The sequence below is a fragment of the Macrobrachium rosenbergii genome, chromosome 42 (genome assembly GCF_040412425.1).
Source record: "Macrobrachium rosenbergii isolate ZJJX-2024 chromosome 42, ASM4041242v1, whole genome shotgun sequence".
Taxonomy (NCBI): domain Eukaryota; kingdom Metazoa; phylum Arthropoda; class Malacostraca; order Decapoda; family Palaemonidae; genus Macrobrachium; species Macrobrachium rosenbergii.
In genome coordinates this window covers 35,853,106-35,863,821 of record NC_089782.1, presented here as the reverse complement: position 1 = coordinate 35,863,821, position 10,716 = coordinate 35,853,106, and the positions used below count along the sequence as shown (strand labels likewise).

Below are 10,716 nucleotides of genomic sequence, written 5' to 3'. Positions count from 1 at the left end.
AGATGTCCTAAAATAAATTAAAACAGGTTCTACAAATATGCATAAGATGATCTTGAAGGTGACAGGAATGGTTCCACAAAGAAGGAAGTGAAAGAGGTTCTAGAACCGAAAATGTTCATGAAATTGCCTAGGAAGTGACAAGCATGGTTTTAGTCACAACAGGTTCTGTACAGGGGCCAGGCTTAACAGGTTTGAGTTAAAAGTAAGAAATCAGCTGACAAATGCAAGCACTCCATTCTAAATTGTTCTCATAAACGAAACACCCCTGCCAAGTTTTAAGTTCACCCAAAGTAAGTACAGTATTGTTTTATATGTCAGAGCCTAGGTGGGGCAAAGATATTTTTTGGGGGTCCAAAGAAAATTACACAAAACTAATGTACCAATTCTGTAATTAGTAAAATATACTATTCTCGAATGTATCTATCGATGTGAATGAAGGAAAATAATAGTAATAGTAATTAGTAAACCTGTATTTGAAATTATAGAGCTCAATTTTCAGTTAATTTTCAACTCTTACTTTATGCAAATGTATCAAATACTGTAATGTAAATTTCCTCACAACTTTATACTCAACACTAGCTTAATTTCTATTATCAAATTTAATTTTCAACTATAGTATAATATCCTTGTCATGTAAATATATCAAAATAGTGCATATCATCAATAACACAAAAGACTTATGACCCTCCAAAATCTCTTCAAAATTTCAACCTATCCCGTTCCTTCTTCTTCGTCTCCTCTCCCTGGAAATTGACTCTAAGCAAGAGTTGAAAATTGCATTGCATTTATTCAAAACTGTAACTATAGTTCAATCACTTCATACAGAAGTTGATAACATTCAGTTGGATCAAAATACCATGAAAAAAATGTTATTTGTGTAAAAAAGACTAAAGCTATGATTCTCTTTTCGACCACCATGGGGTTAAAGTTTAGCTACAAAGGGAATTTCAACAGGGGGGGGCCAGGACACCCTGGCCAACCCCCCCTAGCGACGCCACTGCGGTCTGATGAAAGAAAAGCAAAAAGGCCGCTGTTATTAGGCTACGGTGCCGATACCAAATGTAAACAAACCATCTCTCTCGGTAACGAAGCTTCCTTGTCGAGAGTTACGTTAATCCTACAAAAAATGTTGTTCAATATGACAACAAAATTATCTTGCCATCATAAAACAGAATCATGTATCATAACTTCAACTCCAGATATCATGAAAATATAGAAAACCTACCAAATTCTGTTAATGATGAGGACTTCAAATAAGTACTTTAAAAAATCGCCGGCAGATGGCAGCAGCTGACGGCCGAATTCGTCGTCTGCATAGGATAATATGGCGGTTTGTTAGTGCCTCGGAGGAAAGTCAATTTTTGCAGTAAAAGGGTTCCGGCGCCTTTTAATATGTATATGATCCTCGTATGAAGCAAAACAATTAATGAACATAAACAAGCACAATAAAAAAGTAAATAAAATAAGAGGATCTTCATCTATTTTGTCTGCTCATTAGGCCTAGTTGGATTAGTAATGCTGCAAAACCATACTACTAAGCCCTCGTTCATCTGTGGGGTTGGACTTGGCACCAGCCATAAGGGCAGCACCCTCTGGAGCCACTCATTCCAAGAAGGAAACACGTAAAAATGAGAGGGAAAACAAAGATGTGAAAGGGAAACACGTAAAAATGATAAAGAAAACATGGTGCTCACAGCCTGTCTTTAAAGCTCTCGTGAATGGCGTTGATGACTGCCTGTTCCCACTTCTGGACAGCCAGCTGGAAGTCGTCCTTCTGTCTCACCCATCGGTCGTAGTTTCTCGGAGAAAAGATGTTGAAGTCGTAGGCCGTCAGCACCTTCAGCACCTGCGACGTGATGTTCTTCAGTTGGTCGGGGTCGCGGACTCTGATGAGGGCAGACCATTCGCCCGAGAAACCCGTTTGAGCTTCTAAGAGGACCTAGGATAATGATAAGATTTAAATGCAAATGAGAAATTAGACTGAGAACCAAAACAATAAGAACATTTCAGACAAGGCTGCTATTTGGCTCCTTCTACACCTCTCAACTCCCTCCCTCCCCTCCTCCACCATTCCTCCCCTCCTCCCTTCCTCCCCAACATCCCTTCCCCCCACAACCCTTTCTCCCCACCCCGCACCAGAAAAAAAGTCTTTGAATCCAATGGCAACTGGAAAAAGTTCAGTAGCTGAATGTGAAAGTTCATGCTGAACTTTGGAAAGCACAATATCTTCGCCGAGTCTAGACTTAGGAAATTAAAAATAGTAAAATTTTGGGAAATGAGCATAAAAACACGTATCTTAAATAAACTTATAAATATACAGATACGAAAATTGAAGGTCAATTTTACAGATGAAGAGCAAATAAAAGAATAACCCATCCCTATTCCCTCTAAGCCCTGGCATTCGAAGACGCAAAATAGATAGGAAAAAAGAAGAGTGTTTTCAAGCGAGTGACAAAATGACCCACCTTCATTATTTCGTCCAGATCGTCGCAGATTGACCTGACGCTGGCGATGGTGCCCAAAACGCGACACGGGTCAAAGTCTTGTCGCCCGTCCCTCTGTCTCTTTGCTGATATGAATAAAAAGTTTAGAAAATATATATTAATATTTCTTACCATATCAGCTTCTGTGTCTGATTTTATGTTTTTTTTTTATTTCAATCTTATGGAATAATCTTTAAAAATTAGAAAATATATATTAATATTTCTTACCATATCAGTTTCTGAGTCTGATTTTATAGGATTTTATTTATTTTATTTCGATTTTATTTCACTTTATACCATTTTATCCTAATGTTTCACTTCATTAGATTTTATTGTCTGTGATTGATGTTATCACGATGTATTTCTGTATTTGATCATACGAGATTTCTCTGTTTGATTAGAAGTTAAAAAAAATTAATTACTCTGAGAATTGACAAATTATATAAATGAATATTTCGGGCACCAGGTCACCTTAATTAAAAATGAGTCACGAATGGGAGCCAGATGATATATATATATATATATATATATATATATATATATATATATATATATATATATATATATATATATATATATATATATATATATATATATATATATATATATATATTTATATATATATATACAGTATATATATTTATATATATACATATATATATTTATATATATAATTTTATTTATTTATATTCTGTTGTTATAATAAATAATATCAATACTACACAAGATAAAAATATAAGGATTCTAACCAGATTGATTAATGGACTCCCCGTAGCGCGTGATGACAGATTCCCACTCTTCCACAATGGCCAAAGCTGACTTCACTCTGCTCTGAGAATTCTGTCAACAGAAAAATATCATTGAGAATTCTGTCAGTGGAAATATATCGTTGTGATTCTGTCAGTGGAAATATATCATTGAGAATTCTGTCAGTGGAAATATATCATTGAGAATTCTGTCAGTGGAAATATATCATTGAGAATGCTGTCAGTGGAAATATATCATTCAGAATTGAGAAATATATTGTTGTGATTCTGTCAACAGAAAAATATCATTGAGAATTCTGTCAGTGGAATCGTTGTGATTCTGTCAGTGGAAATATATCATTGAGAATTCTGTCAGTGGAAATATATCATTGAGAATTCTGTCAGTGGAAATATATCATTGAGAATGCTGTCAGTGGAAATATATCATTCAGAATTCTGTCAGTGGAAATATATTGTTGTGATTCTGTCAGTGGAAATATATCACTGAGAATGCTGTCAGTGGAAATATATCATTAAGAATTCTGTCAAAGGAAATATATCATTGAGAATTTTGTCAGTGGAAATGTATCATGGAGAATTCTGTCGGTGGAAATAACTGAGAATTCTGTCCGTGGAAATACATCATTGAGAATTCTGTCAACGGAAATATATTATTGAGAATTCTGTCGGTGGAAACATATCACTGAGAATTCTGTCAAAGGAAATATATCACTGAGAACTCTATCAGTGGAAATATATAAGTGAGAATTCTGTCAATGTAAATATATCAATGAGAATTCTCTCAGTGGAAATATATCATTGGGAATTCTGCCAGTGGAAATATATCACCGAGAATGCTGTCAACGGAAATATATCAAGAAATATGTCATGAAATATATCATATAGGTCATCGACTGGTAATGTATACCTGTCGTGATGGTGTTTGTCTTCAAAAAAGCTGTATATCGTATATAATAAGAAACTAATCATTCTGAAAACCATGTAACAATTTGGAGACATAAAATCATTATTATTGACGAACTAAAAAAGTTATAATGAAGGCTCTAACAGAACTTGAAAGACATTTGTGTTCCGAAAAAGGTGTGTATCGGATATAGCAAGAACTAAACATTCTGGAAAGTTTACCGACCTCTTTGACAATTTAGGGAGAGAGAGTCTTCTTTGACAATTAGGAGAGAGAGAGAGAGAGAGAGAGAGAGAGAGAGAGAGTCTTACAAGTAATGGCACGGGTTCACGAGAGAGAGAGAGTCTTGTAATGGCACGGGTTCAGAGAGAGAGAGAGAGAGAGAGAGAGAGAGAGAGAGAGTCTTACAAGTAATGGCACGGGTTCACGAGAGAGAGGAGAGAGGGAGAGAGAGTCTTACAAGTAATGGCACGGGTTCACGCATGTTTGAAGGCAGGAGGTTGACAGGACGCAGTTCCTGGGTGACCAACTCTACCAGACTTTGCACAGCCGATTCCAAGATCATCTGGAAAGTAAATAATAATAATAATAATAATAATAATAATAATAATAATAATAATAATAATAATAATAATAATAATAATAATAATAATAATAATTTTATTAGTTTCTGTAAGAAGTTAAATTGTACATTCATGCTCCAAGAAGTATTAATTGTTGAATTTTCTCTCTCTCTCTCTCTCTCTCTCTCTCTCTCTCTCTCTCTCTCTCTCTCTAAATTACTGATATAACTATCTGATAGAATTAAAGATGCAATTCAGTCATAATTCTCTCTCTCTCTCTTTAATTACTGATATAACTTCCTGTTAGAATTGAAGATACAATTCAACCATAATTCTCTCTCTCTCTCTCTCTCTCTCTCTCTCTCTCTCTCTCTCTCTCTCTCTCTCTCTCTCTCTGTCTGTCTGTCTTATCGCCTCTTTTGCAAAAAGTATCTGACTAAGAAAGCCAACAGGAACTAACAAACACCTACACACACACACACACACACACACACACACTCTCTCTCTCTCTCTCTCTCTCTCTCTCTCTCTCTCTCTCTCTCTCTCTCTCTCACCTACTCACAACCCAGATGCATACACCAAAACCAATTAACAGACAGGTGTGATTTCGGGTTACCTGGACTTTCCCACTGATGCCATCTTTCTTCCCCAGCCTCCAGATGAATTCCAGGACTTCCAGCAACCCGTCGGCGTGGCCTGCCAGCGCTTCCAGGCGGCCCTCACCCACGACCTGGAAGTTTTGATATGAATTTTGATGCTGGATTTTTATTGCAGATTTTTTTTTTTTTTGGCGTTGCCGTTATGAAGTATGATATCTATAGATATTCGAACTGGAATTTAGAATTTAGGCCAAAGGCCAAGAGCTGGGACCTATGAGGTCATTCAGCGCTGAAAGAGAAATTACCAGTAAGAAGGTTTGAAAGGTTTAACAGGAGGAAGACCTCGCAGTTGAACTATGAATAAAATGTTAGGAGAGGGTGGAAAGTAAGATGGAAGAAAGAGAATACGACCGGAGGTACGGTAAAAGGAATGAAAGGGGTTGCAGCTAATGGCCGAAGGGACGCCGCTGCAAAGAACTTTAAATCGAGCCTATAGCGCACCGCGTGAGGCGCACTGAAGGCACTAGCCTCCTGCGGGGTAATTCCCAAATGCAGCTGACGAAAATTAAACGTGAAATAAGCTTTAACTACAATTCCCAAAAGAAAATTAAGACGTGAAAGAAAATCAATTAGGAAACAAAGAATAGGCCTAGCTAAGACGCGCACAGCGAGAGTAATTTCCGTATCTTACCCTGAAGAACTTTTCCAAGTAGAACAGTGAGCGATAACAGTCGGAATAGCCGGTGTGGAGACCTGAGAGCGTTTCCACGCTGCCTTTGGCTTCTGTTATCATGTCGCTGTCGCATTCGGCGTTGTTGTTTAGCGCTGAAACGAAAATATAAACATTTTTGCATCTTTGCTAAGTTTCCTTCGTTTCCTAGACTCTTAACTTGTAAATTGTCCATTATTCCTTATTATAATGTTTCGCAAAATCCACTGGAGCACCGAATAATATAATGTGAACGTTAACATGAATAAAACATGATGTCCTTAAACTACGTAACACTTGAAATGTAAGAATGTTTTGTATTTCATAAACACACAAACACATGGTACTAATATAAACCTCGATATGAACCAATCTTCTTTGCTTATCTCTCATGTTTCCTATTGAACTATTGATTTACTCTGTTACACACAAACGTAATCAATGAATAAGAATGAAAACGTAAACATACCAGGGTGTGCTTTAACAAACGCCAGGGACGCAGAAAGATCCAGATAATTATTGGTCCATGATTGGCGTAAGTCCCCAAGTGTAGGTTCCTTGACTTCCTGCGAGAAGAAGAAGAAAATGACATAATATGAGGTTCCTTTAGGTCTTACATTAAGGTGAAACAGAGAGGAGGAAAAAAAGACCTCCTGCTTTATGATTAAACAGAAAAAACTTGACAAAATTCGTGGATCCTTCACCTTCTGCGTTAAAGAAGAACAGAAAAAATCGACAGGATTCGTGGGTCAGTTACCTAATACGTTGAGGCAGAGAAAAACCTCTTCAGGATTTCATTTTAAGAGATGATATTTTTTTCATATTAGTCGAAACTCGAGTTATTCTTATACTGTACATGAAAATTTTTAAATAAAGTGGTCTACGTAAAGTGTCATTACGCTCAAAGTGCGAGAAACTACGGAGGCTTCTGAAGTAAGTTTCCCGCCATTTTCGAGCCAAGTTCCCGCCCTTTCCGAATTTGTAGAGGATCGAGCCAATTAAAGGAAAAATACACAACCAGCAGCATACAAGAAAAATTGCAAGAGGTGTTAATAAATATAATTACCTATTTAAGAAAAGAGGAAAGCTTTATAGTCAGTTTTTCTCGGGGGGAAAAAATACGGATACTAGACTAAAATACATTCTAGTACTACAATCTTCCCTCATGATTCATCAGAAAGCACGCAATAGACTTGTCAATCTTGAAAAGCACTGGTAATTTAGAGCTATTTGGCTCATTTTAATTTTATATATTGAAATTTACAGTGAATGCCTATTTACAATGACACTACACAACCGCAAAACGTAAAAGAAAATTAAATCATCGCAGAAATGAAAACGAGAAAGAGAACCAACGTACCTGAGAGAATTTCTCCTTCATCCTCTTGACGTTCTTCAGGAAGAGCACCTCCAAGCTCCTTCCCGCGTCCTCCTCCTCCTCTTTGCCTTCCTTCTGGTCACCGTTCGCGCCCTTCCCGCCTTCTTCGGCGTCGGCGTCTCTCGTGGAGGCGACCTTCGTCGGGCGCTTCTTGGTCTCGTCCTCATCGGAGTCGTAGTCCAGGGGAGGGTCGAGTTCCTTCAGATTACTTATCCTAGGGAAGGACGCATGATTGATTGGTTGAAACTATGTATTGTTAGATTGTGTTTGATGGTTTAACTGTCACTACCAAAACCATATATCAATGATGGTTTAGTATAGAGTGAAACTGAATACTGCTACACCCCTCTAGTTCGGCAACTACCAGTTTACTGTACGGGCAAAATGGGTGCCGTGTTTAGTACCAACCCCCTTGGGGATGAACTTAGAAACATAAATATAGACGGCAAATATTAACATATATAAAAGACATGAAAAATTAACAAAAACATAAACAAAAGGAACTAAATATTCCGGTCGGCGACAAGTGGGAATCGGGCAACGGAAGTAGTTTGCAGTTTTGTCAGTAACAGCATAACCTAAAACTATTTTATCTGAATAAAAAAAACTGCTCTAAAATAAAAAAAAATATAAAAAAACAAAATATTCGTTGAAAAAAACCCTAGACAAACTCCCAAATGGAAGCATAATCTCCCAGCGTACAAATCAAAGAATCAAAATGAATTCAGGTTTGATTCTTACCTGGAGAACGTCTTCGACAAGGAGGCCAAGTAGCCAGTTCGGTCGCTCTTCCCGAGTTTCTCACATAGAGGTAAATAGAGCTGTTGAGGAAAAATGATATGAAAACCGGTTATTGAAAGCCAAAAGAGGACGTTGGTTTGGAAGAGGGACAATAAGAACCATTCTATAGGTCTATCCTGAAGAGGAGGCCGAGTTGTGTGTAGGCCTACACCTTAAGCGGAATGTTTGATGGAGCCATTCGTCCTTGCATTTGTATTGGAAATTTAATATTTTGATTTTGAATTTCCGATGAAAGCAAGAAAGGCAACTCAAAAAACTAAAATCCACCAAACCCCAACTTTAACCTGACCTGATCATAACTCGCCTACTTCGGCCTTAACTTGCATTCCCTTTGAATACATAGTTTAGTTTTTTATATAGACCTAGGTATTTTTATTTACTGATTTTTTCACCGTTATTCGATTTCCTTATCCATAAAACGTTTTCATCATAATCGTGCAAGTATTTGCGCGTAATATTTATTTCCTTAACAAAATTATCTCCATTAATAATCCAAGTCAACAACTCACCGAATCGAACATCTCGTGCAGCACGAAATGCGTCTGGCGATGGAAGAAAGTCAAGTGGAGATAATTGGGCATTTGGACGCTGGCTTCCAGGGTGTTTGTGATGAGCGGAACGCTTCCCCCAGCGACCTTCTTCACCAGCACCGAAGCCTGGCCTATGACGTCAGGAGAAAACCCGCCCTCCAGAACCTGAAGCCTCGGGCCGTCACCCATCACTTGAACATAGGTCTAGAAAAAGGATGGACGGGCTGTGGAACCGTTTGTGTAGTGTAACTTTGTGATTCAGGTGTTTTATATTTCATCCTATTAGTTGTAGTCACTATATAAATTATACCAATGAGTCCAAAAACATTTCCATGACTTCGTGCCTCATCTGTTTGTTGCAATATTCCTTGGCTAAAATAGTTTGATTTCACATGTAAAGCCATTACAAAAAGACAGTCAATCAACTCTTAACTTGGTCAGTTACAGAAGAGATACGAAGTCACTGACTGTATGAACATTTCTCATTCATAACTCTTATGGTTTCGTGAAAGTTGCGTGCGTACAGGATAAACTTCATAACTAAGTAGGTGTTTGTGGCAGCCTTATGATTGCTTCTGTTGTCATTCCAATCCTGATACGCAGAAAAATAGCTTGAGGATGATGTCTGTTGAAGGATTGGTTGAGATAGGAAACATTACACCCTCTGGAGCCATCCTCGGTGAGGAGACATATGGAGAAACGTGTATTCATATGTATATGAATATATATGTGTGTATGTGCGTATGTAAAATGGTGAAAGAGAGTAAGACTGTGTCAGTGTGAGTTCCTGCAAGGATACATGCGTTCATCAACTTCTGGTCTTAGTGATGATAATCCAGAATTTTAACGTGAAAAGAGTTTTTTGTTTATACAAGAAAGCCAGAAATATGCGGTCCAGATAGACCTATTTAATCAGGTTCGCATGCACAAGGGTGAAATTTATGACAGAAGAAAGAAAGTTATGAAACGAAGGAGAGATGGGTTAAAATAATAAGAGTATTTAGTAAATGGCTGCGTGAAAGACGAGATGAAATTCTCTGCTCAAAAGTTTCGTGACGTCAGTGAAGAAGACATTTCATGTGGCCGTTTTCTGTGAGGTGTTTTTAGAGTGAACTATTGTTTAGGTCAGGGATTAGACGCATACAAGTGCTAAAAACGATGAATTCTTGTTGAGGAAACACCCAGAGTGAGCATTCCGCACCGTAAAAGTTTAATGAAGTGTGTGTAATGACTGAAATTCATTGCCGTGTGCGAAAGTGATGTGAATTTATTGTGGCCTGCAATGATAACCAGCCTTGGTTCCTCAGTCTTACAGTAACATTGGCATACTCACGCTCCCGCCAGGCTAGTTTTCGTAAATGGGTTCAGGATTAAAGATTTTTCAAAACAGAAAGAACACTTCTAAATACATCTATGTGTTGTTGCAATGGTGCTGCATATAATTTTGGAGATGGTACTTTCATTTTATTGTAAGGCTTAAATGTATATTCAGTGCTTGAACTAAATTATGTGTTGAAATAAAATGCTTGGTTTAAAAGGCTTTTAAAAGATTATCTGAAAGAAATTACCAGTTTCTGAGATGTATTACAAGATTTTCGAGTAAACTGCCATTTTTACAAGTAGATTGTCTTTCTTTAAAAGAAAAATCATATATCACTGTGTTATGTGGCTGAGAACATTTTTACTAAACTATAAAAGTGCCATGTTGGTTATTTCTAGTTACGGAAAGTGGGGAAGTTCCACAGAGACCTCGTTTATTGACACAAGTGTTGTTTTAGTCATCCGTATGAGAAATGAACTAAAACAGGAGGCTATTATAGGCCTAACTCTTTAGTCACATGAACACTGACTCAGAGATATCACACTGAAACCTTTTTAAACCACTTTTATTAAAACAATGTTGATTTATAATGTTTTCATTTTGCACTTTCATAGTTTATTGTGCTTTTTTATCAGTTCAGTAAAGAGTGCGTTCAGATAAA

At 37.3% G+C, this 10,716-nt stretch overlaps 1 protein-coding gene and 1 pseudogene across 1 annotated transcript in view; one reads left to right on the top strand and one right to left on the bottom strand.

The window, feature by feature from the left end:
* LOC136827799 (dynein axonemal heavy chain 10-like) overlaps nucleotides 1-8,958 on the bottom strand; it is an 86,496-nt pseudogene extending 77,538 nt beyond the window's left edge.
* Nucleotides 8,959-9,800: 842 nt separating this feature from the next.
* LOC136828256 (uncharacterized) overlaps nucleotides 9,801-10,716 on the top strand; it is a 28,809-nt gene continuing 27,893 nt past the window's right edge. Inside the window, exon 1 of the mRNA XM_067086118.1 lies at nucleotides 9,801-9,858. The gene's annotated coding sequence lies outside the window, so the exon portion shown is untranslated. The remainder of the gene's footprint in view (nucleotides 9,859-10,716) is intronic.